This window comes from Mytilus californianus, unplaced genomic scaffold (genome assembly GCF_021869535.1).
Source record: "Mytilus californianus isolate M0D057914Y unplaced genomic scaffold, xbMytCali1.0.p SCAF_7, whole genome shotgun sequence".
NCBI lineage: Eukaryota > Metazoa > Mollusca > Bivalvia > Mytilida > Mytilidae > Mytilus > Mytilus californianus.
The window spans coordinates 9,710,501-9,726,614 of record NW_026262723.1 but is presented as its reverse complement, the minus strand read 5'-3'; the positions used below and the strand labels follow the sequence as shown (position 1 = coordinate 9,726,614).

General features: G+C 32.0%; 2 long non-coding RNA genes across 4 annotated transcripts in view; one reads left to right on the top strand and one right to left on the bottom strand.

The window, feature by feature from the left end:
- LOC127709117 (uncharacterized) overlaps positions 1-16,114 on the bottom strand; it is a 304,003-nt gene that overhangs the window by 182,876 nt on the left and 105,013 nt on the right. The window lies entirely within an intron of this gene.
- LOC127709115 (uncharacterized) overlaps positions 7,327-16,114 on the top strand; it is a 113,131-nt gene continuing 104,343 nt past the window's right edge. For 2 of the 3 annotated variants that reach the window (XR_007985508.1, XR_007985507.1), the window contains exons 1-2: positions 7,327-7,511; positions 8,639-8,714. This is a non-coding gene — a long non-coding RNA (uncharacterized LOC127709115). Of the gene's footprint in view, positions 7,512-8,638; positions 8,715-12,496; positions 13,102-16,114 lie in introns of those variants that run through there. The other variant, XR_007985506.1, reaches the window with a different exon arrangement.

Below are 16,114 nucleotides of genomic sequence, written 5' to 3'. Positions count from 1 at the left end.
TTTTGCTGTATCTGGAGAATACTTATTTCAAACGAAAAAGTACATCCTAATTTTTAGATCTTTGAATATTGTTTTTATTGGTATAAATATTGATTTTGTTATCAGTAAATTAAATCCATACTAAATATTATTGTAAAACAGATATGCACATTCACGGTACTAAAATCTGTCAATACATATAGTTAGGCATTCCATAAGGTCATTTTGTTTTCTGACTGTTAATGACGTCTTTTACCTAAATCGATTGTATGATCGATGTGTACTGATTTATATTTTAGTCTTGGGCCGTGTCCGCATTGAGTTAAACTCGGTGTGGGTGTAAGTGTACTTTTCACTTAAACTAAACTCTATGACTTTCCAATTGATAAATATTCAATGTTTAAATGTACAAAACAAATTTTGCCTACAAGCAGTCGATAGTCAATGTAGCCCTTGTGTTAGTTAAGTGTTCATAAATTTAGATATTGAAAACGCGGATTTTATTGTGGATATTTTAGGAAGTTACATTTATTGAATAAAAATGATTATAAAAATATTATGAATTAAATTTATTTACCTATTTAAGTGACAAAAACTCAAAACTTGATCCGTTAAAACATAATTAAGTTTATTATCATTAGTGGACCATTTGATTTCAGTGGGAAGGGGATTTTTTGCTGATAGAGTATTCATTGTACACCGGTTGATAATACGGTTTATTTAGTTTTCGCAAAAATTATTTACACTTCCTGGACTTAACTATTTCTTGCATTTTGTAGGACAAAATATTCATTTTCATCATTTGCTAACAGACCAGACTATTCATTTCCAATATCACCCCACTGTGATTGTGACTGGGGAATAGAAGTATGTTAACTAAGATCTTCTACAGATCGACCGAAAAACTCTTGCCAAAGTGGGGCGTTCGTTTTGGCTGTGCGGGATGTACAAGTACTCAGCAACATCCGGTCAAAATGGGGACATTAAATCCAATGCTTTGTGCAGAGTGTGTGCCATGCTCTCTGCACGTTAAGAAACTTTCACCAACTCGTTAAGGGGTCCGTAGGTGTCCTTTTGCAAGGCAATATGTCAGTCCCTATCCACTATACACTCATTTTCCAATGGCAGTCCAAATTGCACCGATCTTTATTGTTGACGGCCTCTATTACAGGACCTACCTATTATATATATCGTGAAATTGTTCTCGTCATGAACATGCATGAACTATTTGCCACTGGAAGCAATAAAAAATCAATCAATCAATCATTTTCAGAATACCTTTTTCGCATATTGTTACGCTGTTTTAGCCTGCGTAATCGTGACATCATTAGAACTCTCAACATTCTCCAAATTAAAAGATCAATTTTCTTAAGGTACCGACCATTCATCTTTGTGGGACAAACCATTTATTCATTGTATACTGATTACTTTAACAGAATAACAAACAATTTTTAATTCAATAACATACAGGAACATTTTTTAAACTCCATGTTGAATCCCCAATCTTCATTTTGAAGAATTAAGACAATTTGTCTGTCTTAGCCTCCTAAAACATATATATTTTTTCCAAAATGACTAGTGTAAGACAATTCAAAACAGGAAAACCAACGGTCTAATCTATATAAAAAACGAGAAACACTTAAGTACCACATCAACAAACGACAACCACTGAACAAAAGATTCCTAACTTAGGACAGGTGCAAACAAATGCAGCGGGTTTAAACATGTTAACAGGCCCCAACCTTCACCCTAACCTAAAGTAGAAGTGTAACATTACACCATAGAAAGACCCACTATAAAATATCAATTGAAGCCCTTTGCAACAAATTTTTATAGTTTGTTCTTATGTTGTGCTTTTACACCACTGTCCCTGTTTAAGGAGAGGGTTGGCGCTTCAAACTTGTTTAGCCCCACCATATTCTATATGTGCATGTCCCAAATTTGGAGCCTGTAGTTCAGTGGTTGTCATTGGTTCATGTCTGTCTTATTTGCTTTTCGTAAATGTTTTAAATTAAGCGTTTATTTTTTTCTCAATTGCATTGTTTTATATTTTTCATGTCGAGGCCTTTTATAGCGAAACTATACAATAATGGTTTTTCTCATTGTTGAAGGCCGTAAAATTGAATATTATTATCTACATCCACTTGATTTGAATTTTGGTTGATAGTTCATTGGTGGATAGTATCACATCTCCTTTTTTCATGTGATAAGATACAAAATTGCAGTGTAAAACCTTTTTAAATAAGTCATGTTTATCATCGGCTATTTAATTTTGTTTTGCAAAAAAAATAATGGACAAATGCAAAAGAACAATAGCTTTTTAACTGATATTCGCATCGTTGGTAGAGAAAAGCGAAGCAGGTACGTTTGTTTATTTAATCTCAACCTACCAAACCAAGTAAAATCACGATCTTGCAAAATATGCAAATTTTGCATTCATGTATAAGGATATACAACGAAAGATTTCGTAAAATAGAATTACCCTTTAGTGGCTACATAAGAACAATATATTTCCGAAAAAGGAAAACTGTTATTCTACAAATCATTTTATAAAAAGAGAGGCGAAGGATACCAAAGGGATAATCAAAGTCGAAAATAAACAGACAACGCCATGGTTAATAAAGAAAAAGACAAACAGACAAACAACAGTACACAAAACACAACATAGAAAATCAAAGACATAAATAACTTTTAGGCAATGTATAACAATATATTTTTGAAAAATAAGCAGTAGTCTACAGTTTGAAGGTATTGAAAAGAAAATTGTACCTGTTAATAGATGTCCGTGTGTTTGGTGAAAATATTAAGAAAGTGTTAAATGCTGTATTTTGTATGCATAATATATTGAATTTTGCACAGATATATTGAGACGGTTTGGGGCGACAAAATTGTGCCGTCTTATCAAATTAAGTTGTTAAAAGGAATGTGTGTCTTACAAAGCGGCATAACTCATACCTAACTGGTTATGTGTTGACTACTACGGTTGGTGTGCTCTATGTTACAGAAACATAAACCATAACTAGACAAATATAAACAAACATGACAAAGAGGATTATTCTATTATTCCCGTTCCGGTTTTTTCTACTGTTGTTTTTCTGTTTGTTTGTTTTCTTTTTTAGCTATGGTGTTGTCAGTTTATTTTCGACTTATGAGTTTGAATATACCTTTGGTATCTTTGGCCTCTCTTTTTCCGCTTTGTCGTAATGATTCACATTTAAGAAAAAATTAAAGAAGAAATTGCATTATTTAACCTTATAATCATCAAAACAGAAGCTTGAACGATGCGTTGTTAGATCTTGTTAAACGAAGCATGGACTAGTTCGTTCTTCCGTTTGTGTCAGTCTCTATTAAATAAATGTATCAACATTAGTCATAAGCGTACAATGAACGGTTCACCGACGATGAAAGGCTATTAAAAAACATCTTAAAGTAAATTTATCATACTCTTTGGTCGACTGATGTTGATCTGTGATTGCGAAAATGTTAAAATAATTATCTGTATAATCTTACTCTATTACATATGAGCTATTCTTGAATAATGTGTAAGCTTTTGTCACGAAACTCTTATTTACGGTATTTTGTTTATTCTAGTTGTCAGTATTTATTGACCACTAGCTACGATAAGGGGGGTTAGTATTCAGAAAGGACCTATTTACACACGAAAAATAATTATTTAATCCATATCGATCGTATCTTAATATTGGACAATAATAGCTTTCATTTTCTACAATATATTCATGGCGACTATTTATATTGCAAAATCAGTCCCTTTTGGTTATCTTAAATAGGTCACATATTTGACCATCTAGCTCTGACTCAGTGATCGAGTTAGTCCCCCAAGTTAAAATATCAGTAAATTCCTTCGACATACTATTTTTTATTTAATAAAACATCCAACTTACCCAAGATAGACTATTTCCCTACCCTTTACTGTTTGGCTTTATCAGATATAAGGATCACTTACCAGGTTTATTCTCCAGTAGTTTCAATCACTTCGAAAAAAATGCAAAATATGGTTGAATATTCGACATTATAATGTATTGTCTTGGATATTTCTTACAAGAAGTTAGTTCTTAACGATTTTTCTGAGATTCTCTACGTAGAATGATTGCGCAAACACTGTGTTAGTATTTCGAAATAACAAATGGATATTGAACAAAGATCGCTTTATTTTGTTTATATCAAAGTTACCCTGATAAGAAGAGATTTATTGAATGACTGTAGTTGTTAAGAGCCAGTTTCAACACTCTTGGCTTTTTATGACAACCAGTTTTTCATTCGTGGAAGAATCCGAAGTACTCAGAGAGAACCTCCGATGCGACCTTCACCAGGAAAATTGGAAATCCTAGTAAATTAAGATCAAAGTCGAACTCATCTTGCCACGAACAGGGTTTAAACCCACAACATCAGTGGTAATAGGCTAGTGATCACTGTAGCTGATGAGCTACGTACACCACTGAAGAGAACAGGAAATAATCAAGGACAATTTTTTAAAAAGACAGAATGAGATAAGACAACAAACAGAAGAAACAAGCGAACGAATAAAAAAACAATGTAAAAAAACATACAATTGGAAAGTTAAGATTAAGTACATGGTTGGATCAAAAACTAATTGTATGTGTAAATGTTTGTCAGGGTTTTAAATTGTTTAAGTTCAGCACGACTATAAAGTTTAAAATCAATACATAGCACGACGTATTCAAAGATGCAGCAAAACATTATCTGAAACTAAATAAATAAAAAGTTAGTAAAGGAGGGACGAAAGATATCAGAGGGACAGTCAAACTCATAGATCGAAAACAAACTGACAACGCCATGGCCAAAAATAAAAAGACAAACAGACAAATATTAGTACAGATGACACAACATAGAAAGACTAAGCAACACGAACTCCATCAAAAACTGGGGGTGATCTCAGTGCTCCAGAAGGGTAAGCAGATCCTGCTCCACATGTTGCACCCGTAGTGTTGCTTATGTTATTACAAATCCGGTAAATAGTCTAATTCGGTAGGTCACATTCGTGAAAAGGAGAGGGTATTGTAGTTCCGACATAAGGAACATATCCGATATCATCTGTGAAACGGTTATTCCATAACGGTCAACCAACTCGTGATGGCGTCCGTAAAATTTACGACGGGATTATTTCAACTTCACCATTTGGAACTCTTGGTTTAATAGCTTCCTTGTGAGCAGCAATCCTCTATCAAGGAAATCATGATAGAAAATACAAGCCCGGGAATATGGTATCAATTGGGATATATATACTCCGTATGCAGGCGCTGCTGGAATGTTGCTACATAGAAATGGAAAGTTCACATTTGTAAAGGTCATTGGTATAAACTCAATTTATCCTACGCTTCTCTTAATATAATTACTATAAGTGATATACACTTAAAAGAAAAGACATTGGTAAAAACGTTCTCATAGGTAACTGTCATATTTTATCGAGTTATATACGCATATTTTTTACCTATACCACATCTCCTTATTTTTATATCGGATATATATTTGTTATCGGTTCCCAAAATGAATTTTACCTGTTACCTTTACCATTGATTAAAATATGAGTAAATGAAACAAATCACAAATCGATGTACATCGTAATGTTTGAATACATCGCAAGGTTATAAACTCTTTTAAATCTATAAGTTGTTATTGTATATGTCAGCTTACTAATATACTATTAAGAACGATAAAACATTTTACTATGATTACATGCAGAAGTACGATATCCAAACATATATCTATTACATAGACTAAGTTTGTCTTAAGATAGCATACCTTTTGAAGTGATGATGTCACCTTTATTTACGTACAAGCAATCTATTTGTAGTAACCTCGTTATCTTTATCTCCCTATTCAGTAACAATCCGGTAACTTGATAATTTGAACAGGAAACACAAACATTAGATTTTCGTGTTTACAAAGAGGCATACATGTAAATATCCTCCGAACTATTCATTTTAAATGGACAACACTTATACATTTGTAAAGTTAGAAAGTATTGGGACTATTCGCAAAGTCAATGCTGATCACAACATTATTCTCATTATAATACTGATTAACACTTTTTTGATAAATAAGCATAAAATATTATAAAATATGTATGTCTTGTACTAAAAGATTAACCGAAGAAAAAATCTCAAAACATTTAAAGCCAGATGCCTATACTTCAGTGGTTGTAGTTGATTACTTTCTATCATAGTTTTTTTATATATTTTGTCTTATATCAGGCTGTTGGTTTTTTACGCTTGAATTGTTTCGTATTTTGTGGGGCCTATTATAGCTGACTATATATAGGTTGTGAGTTCGAAACCCGGAGTTACTTAAATCTACGTCAGTTAGATTCTGGTAAATAGTAAATGTTTTCTTATTGCAGTCGAACAACATCTCTTTATTGTAAAATTAATCCGATATTTTTTTCATGTATTTTCAGAAAGCGTTTTGAGCATGTTGACAACTACTCACATGAACATAATATTGACTGACGGGTCAAACACATACTTTTAATAACAGGTGTAGTAAGTTTGGCGCTAAGCACTACATATTCAAGTGAACGTACTTTTGATCGATGGATCGAACTCATACTAGAACTAATACTACAGTTAAAACGACTGTGAACATTCTTCAAGAAAGTATAATAAAAATCGTAGTGCCTTGTTTTTTACCGTACAAAAATAATGTTCTTAACAAACACGGTATAGAGTTTTTACATTTCAATTTTTTTTCATAAAATTCTATAATCTATTGGAAAAAAAATAAGCTACCTGATGTAAATATGTAAGACATAATAGAACGAAATGATCAAAATATAAAGATATCCTATTTTGTAAATAACTTCAAATACATAGAAAAACATCCTGTTTACTGTTTGTTCCCCTGCCTTGATTGACTGATTTATTTCAAATAGTTACACGCAATGACACTTTAACCTTTATGACATATACATTATGTCCGAACACTTTACAGTGTTAATAGGTAATTTCAGTTTTGGTCTGTCTTTCAGCATTTATGATATTACCTGATCATAAATACATAATAATGTTGTAAAGATCAAAGTAAATTGACATCAGTATAATTTTGTAGATGATTTTTTTTTAAAGTACGGGATGAATTGATATAAACCAGTAAACGAAACAAGTATTATAACCATAGTTTACTAAAAATTACATAATGTCTTTGCTGAACATTTCACAGTGAAAATACTATATCACTAGCTACATGTATTTGGCGAACGATCTTTTCTGGTACTGAGTATCCACCCAACGACTGTTCGTAATTATTGATGAAAATAACGGCCGATACAAAATAATTGAAAAGTCAAGTCCATAAACATGATGCATAGAAAAACATCCTGTTTACTGGTCGTTCCTTGACCTTCATTGACAGCTGTAAATCTGGATAATTTAAATAATAACACACAATGACACTTATCCCTGATGGTATATAAATCTCGAATGGAACAATGTTTTAAACATACGTGTACGAAAAGGATTACTCTAAAGCTGTCGATTAAATTCAATAACGAAAAGGTAATATCAAACATTCATACTTCGTAAATACGGACGAAGAGTAGTTCTTGTGATAGAAACTTAACATTCATTTACTTAATCTGGAGTTTTGAAACATATTTGTAACTTTGAACTAAGTCCTGAAACTCTTTTATCTGGTCTTGAACGACCGTTTTCCAAAAGTAGCAAATATTGATATACTTACATTTCAATTTTTGTTTTTGATTAGATATCGTATGTAAACAAGAGAATGAAACCAGATATCATAATCTTGAGACAGTTTAATTTTCAAATAACAAATACATTAATCGACAGTGTGTTCGAACGTTTAAAACGATTGCTGTAAAGTTAATAAGCATAACGCACACTATGTAACTTATGAAATCTGTTTATTTGAGATTTGTTTACGTTTGACTGGTTACCTGCTTAGATTGTGTAATATCGTCGCGATAGATAAATCAGTACTAGTCAACTGCAAGGTTAAAATAATTGCCTGTTTCCCTAGCGTTTGCTTACGCAAAAGACTAAAATCGTAAAAGGGACATAGGAGAATCTGTATATGAAAGTATCTATAAATTTAAATTGGAATGCAAAGATGTTCACCTACATTTAACAGCACTATACATTGTTGTTGAAATGATAGAAAAAATGTTACTGTTACCATGGTAAAATGTTGTTTGTTTACATTATAGAACGGTGAATATTCGGAACGAAAATGAGTGATTCGTTTCTGAATGACAAAAAAATAAATGCTTCCGAAAAATCTTAGGTTTTTGTTGTAATTAATTTTTCGAATAAGTACAAACAAATTGACTAATCTTTCGAATTGCCTGTTTTAGTCGTCTTATTAGCATTTATAATGTGGTTACCTGATCATAAATACATCATGATGTCGGGAAACTAAAAGTAAATTAACATTTGTGATTTTGTAAATGATTCTTTAGTTGGTTTTATTGTGTGGAATGAAGGGTGAATTGGTATTTACTAGAAAAAGAAACGAAAATTGTTACCTTGTAAACCATACATTGGATGCATAGAAAAATATTTATTTTTTTTTTTTTTTCAAAACACGGTAAAAATACAAAATTCCAGTGTTTAACCTTTAAATTAGTCATGTGTATTATCAGATATCAAATTTCGTTTTGCAGAAAATAATGGACAAGTGCAAAGGAGCTATTGCTTTTTTACTGATATGCGCCTCGTTGGTAGAGAAAAGCGAAACAGGTATGATTAGTTGTCTCAACCTGCAAATACAAGTCAAATAACGATCTTGCAAATTGTTCAAATTTTTCATTCATGTATAAGGATAAGCCACGAAAGATTCGTAATATAGTATTGCACTTTAAATGGTTATATAAGAACAATATAACTATGAAAAAGGAAAAGAGAGGCAAAGGATACCAAAGTGGCTTTCAAACTCATAAGTTGAAAATAAACGGACAACGACATTGCTTAAAACTAAATAGACAAACACACAATCAACAGTACACAAAACATAACATAGAAAACCAAAGACTGAGCAACACGAACCCAACCAAAAAATGGGGTGATCTCAGATGCTCAGGAAGGGTAAGCATATCCTGCTCCACATGTGGCACCCGTCATGTTGCTCATATTAGTACAAACCCGGTGATGTCTTATTTGGTAGGTTCCATTCAGGGAAAAGGGACGGGATTGAAGTTACGATAATTGGAACACTTCAGTTGCCATATGTGAAACGAATATTCCATAACGGTCAACCAACTCGTGATAGCGTCCAAAAAATTAACGAAGGGACGATTTCAACTTCATCACTTAAAAACTATTAATTATTCAACAAATCATTTTAGAAATAACCTTTTAGCAATGTATAGCAATACAATCCTAAATGATAATCATTAGTCATGAACTACCTACAGTTTGTAGGTATTCCAAAAGGGAATTGTACGCGTGAATAGATGTCCATGTGTTTGACGTCAATTTTATGATATAGTTTAATGTTTTATTATGTACGCGGAGTAATTTGAATTTGGCAAAGATATATTGTGACGGTTTGGGGGCGACAACATTTTGTTTTTTTTGTGCTTTGTTTTATCAAATTAAGTTGTTAAAAGAATTGTTTGTCGAAGAAAGAAGCATAGCTCAGACCTAACAGGTTATGCGTTAACCACTAAGGTTCTTGTGTTCTTTGATACAGAAACAAAAAACCCAAATATAAAAATGAGATACATCATTCGCGTTAAGAAGAAAACGATATACAGTTTGAATAGTCATTTGACAGCTTTAATGCAGAAAGACGTTATAATGTTAACTTTTCCATTCGAATTTGAAATTTTGAAAATCTAATTGGAAAGCCTACGTTTGAATATACAAACATTAAATTTGTCTTATGCACATAGTCTTTCAAGCCAATATCAGTCGGGCTAACACGAATATATAAAAATAAAAAGATGTGGTATGATTGCCAATGAAACAACTCTCCACAGAAATTAACAACTATAGGTCACCGTACGACTTCAACAACGAGCAAGCTATAAAAGGTTCCGAAATAACAAATTGATAACAATTCAAACGAGAAAAAACTAACAGCCTAATTTATGTATAAAAAATGAACCCCCAAAAAAATATGATATACAGAAACAAACGACAACCATTGAATTACAGGCTCCTGACTTGGACGGGCACATACAGAATGTGGCGGTGTTAAACATGTCAGCGGGCGCCCAACCCTCCCCCTAACTTGGGACAGTGGTGTAACAGTACAACATAATAATAAACTATAAAAATCGGTTGAAAATGGCTTAACTCATTAGATGGATACAAATAGAAATACATCTAACAAAAACACAGAGTGGCCGTAGACGGGTACATATGCATCCTCACAACAAAAAGACACTAAGTACAGATCTGAGAGTACTCGCAGTTACTGACAGCTAGTTCAAAGCCAATAACAACTAATAAAACAATCATGCATCTAAGACTTAAATATCAATCAGTACACATCCAACATCTAATGGATTTAGTGTAAAGACGTCATTAACAGTCAGAGAAAAACATGACCTTGTTCAATGCCAAGATACTGGTATTGACAGATTGTAGAGCCATGAATGTGCATATGTATATAAAAATAATGTTTAGCTTATGTAAACTTGTTCCTTGAAAAAGAAAATTGAACTCCTAAGCCCAATTAAAAAAATATGTACAGTTTACTGAAACATGAGTATGATACTTCTATCAAGCCATTTTAAGATCTGCAGCAAGAATACTTTGGGACTTCATCGACACGAAGTTTGTACAAACAAGCCAATATGATATATTTTGTTCTTAACGTGCCATTTTTTGTCTTATTAAATGATAAATATCCCAAAGAAATACATCTTTTAATAATTCGTGTGTATGGTGGATGGGGAGGGGGACTGAGGGTCATACAGCGAGATGAATTGAAAGATCAGCAAAAGGAACATGTTTAACAATGGTTCAATAAATGCGCCAAAAAGAAGGCTTATATCATTTCTTAAGACAATATTCAAAAACTTTATTACTGATACAACACAAAAAAGTGTCCTCAATACATTTAAATATATCATCAAAGACTGATAATTCTTTGTGATATCCAACTTAGGAATTAAAACCTGGTCCCACCATACTGTATCCTTCACAAATAACATATATGTTGTTTGTTTTGCACTTCATACTAGACGTTATGTCGATATGAATACATACATGAGTATATTACTCTCTCGAATATAAAAACAAAAGAAACGGAAAGACAAATACAGGTGAAAGTGTTGCAATAACACCTGATGAAATCAATTTCGACTTTACAGACAACGGTGAAAGTCGAGGTTTATTCAAAATTGAAGATGTAGCTAGACCTTAATTTTGTGCTGTACATTTCTGTTTTCCCTATTTACAGCACTTTTAAAATAAGCATTAAACGTTATACTATGTTCCATTCTATATTAATTAAACTCAGATCGACGTCCGGTCTCTAATCGACGACCGTTCCTCAAATAGACGTTAAATGTTAAATGACGTTCTCGAATCAGCGTCAAATATTTTAACCCTCTAATTGACGTCCAATGTGACCCCACTTATGACCAAAACTACGTCACAAATCATAAATACTTAGTACATGTGTATGAACTGAAAAGTCGGCATCGTCTCGTTCAAAATAGTTAACTAAAAGAAAATTTAAAGGACAAACATCAGTAAAAAATGAAAACAACACGTTATAAATTTCATGCGTCCGAACGCTTTTCTGAACGACAATAAGACACCAACATCCTATTACATTTACATGCATATTAATATTTTGACATATGGATATATGACAATGCGATAACAAACCAACTAAAGAGATAACCGAAAGACATCTAAAGGGCAACATACGGTCTTAAAAAGTACTAGTATACAGATTAAAGGTGTACAGTCAAATGTTGAAACGTATTATAATTTCCACTCTGCAACATTCAAAATCTTAATTTTTTTAACTTCTCGTTTGCGTTTAAGATTCAACCAAATGTTTGCATTTGGAAAATGCTTGTAACAGATCATGAATGTTCCAGTTGTTTTCGTTAAATGGAGTCGTGAAGTTATTCATTGTTATTTCGGCAAGTCCGAAAAAAACGTCGATTCGGAAACTATTGGACGTTGATTAGAGAGCAACGAATTGGCCGCTTATTTTTGATAGCTATTTTACTATGACCATGATGACGTCAGATTTGGACGTTGATAAGAGACCAAACATCAATCTGAATCTTATAAATCTTATAAATTTCATGCGTCCGAACGCTTTTCTGAACGACAATAAGACACCAACATCCTATTACATTTACATGCATATTAATATTTTGACATCTGTACTTTGTACTTGTTTGGCTTTATAACTATTTTGATCTGAGCTTCACTGATGAGTCTTATGTAGACGAAACGCGCGTCTGGCGTATTAAATTATAATCCTGGTACCTTTGATAACTTTTTACATATATTAACGCGTTTTTGTATGGTGTACATTTCTTTTTCAGCTGTATGCGGTACTAAATGGTATAATCCAACTTTCAAAACCTGCTGCAATGGAGTGTTGAATACTTTCAGGCAACGTGCATGCTGTGGAACAGTAGCGTATGATCCAACTTTCAAAACTTGCTGTAATGGAGTGTTGAATACTTTTAGGCAACGTGCATGCTGTGGATCAGTAGCGTATGATCCAACTTTCAAAACTTGCTGCAATGGAGTATTGAATACTTTTAGGCAACGTGCATGCTGTGGAACCATTGCCTATAATCCAACTTTCAAAAAATGCTGTAAGGGGGTTTTTTGCTAGGCGACGAAAGTTGTTTCCTCATCTGATGGGTGACCTTAACTTTAACTTTCATACATACATTTCTTTTTTTTCAACACTTTAATTGATTTTTTATTGCATATATTGCTGTTCAACAATTAAACTTGGTGTACAGCATTCCATCAAGTATTCCTGTTACATACATTTCACTTGTTATTTACTTTGTTTATCACATGGAAGGAAAATAACGAGATAGTTGTTATGTAATACAATTTTTCCGCTAAAGTAACATTTTGTTTCATTCAAGGCATTTAACATACATATGACTCAATAAAAATATTAAAACTATTTCTGTCTTTGTCTATTCTCTTAACCCTGTTCACTTGGAATGGAATATAGTGAAGATATTCTAGACTAAAACTACATTGGTATTCGGACATTATAAAAAAACAGTAATGGTGTGTTTGCTCTCCCTTATAACAATTGCCACGTAATAGATGTTTCTAGTATCTACTGAATCATGTATCCTATACGGGACAACTGAGTTGCTTTTATATAGCTTGTTTTTTTTAAAGGCACCATTATGAGTTGGTTGACCGTTATGGAAGTCACAAAACACAAATCATAGGTTTCATTAATCGTAGCTACAACCCGTCTTCTTTTCACTGATTGTAACATCACCTCATACAACTAATCGTTAACATACTTCTCTTACATTGAGCAGTTCGAAGGGTACTGGAAGAGCTGTAGCATACCCTACAAGAGTAATTGATTTAATCACCGGCTTTTTGGAATCGTTCTTGTTAATCAGTTTATTTTTTCTGCTTTGGGAATGGTACTTTGGTCATTTGTCCTATGGATAGTATGTAGGCAGTTTTTCTAAGACTTATGATTATCTTCCCCTTCTCTGTATCTTCTTTGCATATTTTAATATGTGATATTGTAATATGAGTTGATTAACGAATCTGACTCTCAAAAACAATTTCATTTTAACTCACCGGACCCGAAGGATCAAGTCTTCGTCCGTTTTTCTTTCTCTAGGTACGAAATATAGGTGCGATGGTAAATAAGAAGGTCAAGTCCATAACTGAAATGAATAAATGCTTCGATGTGGAACATAATACAATCAAAATTGAAACATTACGAATTTGATGTGTTTAACCGTGTGTTTTTGTTTTTCATTGAACTATTTTAAAAATCAGAAAAAATCAGAGACACAACCAAAATGGGCATAATAAACTGTCGTATGACTTAATTAATTGTACTTGATGATTGATGAAATGAATAATTGCTTAATATTGCATACATATACAAGACGAACATATGAAGCAAAATCTAGAAAATCTCCTCGGACGCATAACATTTTATTATCCTTTTTCATTTTTGTTTTAACTTAGAATATCGTAGATATCTTCAGGAGATAGGCAAACAATGAAAGTATTTGCTTTTGTTTCCTCTTAATTTGACACTTTACCAAAAATATATATTCTCCAAATAAATAAAAACAACATTGACCATGGAATAAATTGGTTAAAAGAGAGAAGAAAGATACGAAATGTATATTCAAACGCATAGGTCGAAAACAAACTGACAATACCATGGCAAAAAACTATTACCGATAATAAGACAGATAACAGTACACAGGCAAAAATTGCTCACGTGAATCTCAAATGAAATTCACATGAAAATTTTCATGTGAATTTCACGTGAATTGAGATTCACATGAATCTCACGTGCAATTTTTCACATTAATTTCATGTGCACTTTACCAAATAAAAATTGGTATTTTTCATGATTTAGATGTTATTTGAATTATGTTATTTTAAAAATTCACATTAATTTCACGTAAAAAAAACATCATGTGATTTAAACGTGAAATTTACTTTACTTTCACATGAGATTCACATGAAACTCACATGAACTGATTTCACGTATATGCTCGTTTGAGGTGAAATTCACGTGAATTTCACGTGCGATTCACATGAATTTAAATTCATGTGAAATTGATGTGAGTGAACCTCAACAAAAACCGGTAGTGATCTCAAGTGCTCCGTATTATTATATATATTATATCATAACATGTACAACGTTGTTATCAGCGTGTGACATAATCCAACTTACCAAAGAAGCGTGTAAGAACGTGTTTATTTTCATTATGCCTAATATGTATTTGGTTTTATTTAAGACAAAATAGAAACATATGACAAACATAGTCTGTATTTAAATTTGAATCCATAGATAAACATCACCATCCAGTTCTCATTTGTTTCCAGATATGATTAATTGCCACTTGTGATATGTTTCAAATATATAATAACACTTAATAACATAAATACTATTTTAATGACATATTCATGTATAGATATTATATCTGACTTTATATGAAAATGCTAAATATAAAAACGGTCATCGAAATTCAAAAGCGAATCAGGTAAATTATTTAATTTCAAATATCTTAATTTTATATTTAATAAATAAGCATCATTTGATTTTGTTTACGTTTATCTGCTGAGAAATCGAGAAAAGTAGAAATTTTTCGTGTTAAAGGTCAGGAAAACAAAGGAAATAGAATACAACAATTATGAATACAATTACATTTAACAGTACACACATGAGATATGAATTGATATTATATTCGTCAATATTAACATGTTTATTATTTTTTTCGATTTCAGTTATTGCACAAATAGCATGTATAAAATTGAGCCAATCACAATTGGAACTAAAGAAAAAATATTGTTTTTCATAACAAAAAGATTACATAAGTGATTTTGGCTACTTTTTATGTCACTTTAGTTCATACGCTCCTCATGTGTTTAAATGTTTATACATCCCTGGCTTTCAAATATCGTTTGTCTTAGTATTCCTGATTTGTCAAGTAAAGAGCTTTTGACGCAAACAATTTATAATGTTATTTTTATTTTTAATTTTAATGATTTGAATGTATATGATATAAGAAAGTACAACAATGTACAGACTTGTATCAAACAACGTACTTGAGTAAGATGTAATGTTCATTTAACTAGAGACACTTCAAAGTAAAAAAATGGATGGACAGTTGTCAACTACAATGCCAAAAGAAAAAAAGACGAAAGACAAACCCTCAAAAAACAAACAACACAAAAAAAAGATTGAGTGACATGAACTCATGAAAATTAATCTTTATCAAAACTTTTGAGCAAAAAGTTCCGAAAGTTAATGATGTATACAAATATTTGTTTATCTGTTATATCAACCACTATAGACACAAATTACTATCTCAAGCTATAAAAAGTTAACTTTGAATGGATGTTTAAAGGTTACTTTTTTTTAATGCAAGTCATTCAGTGGCAAATATTGCATGCATATTTAGGATGACAGC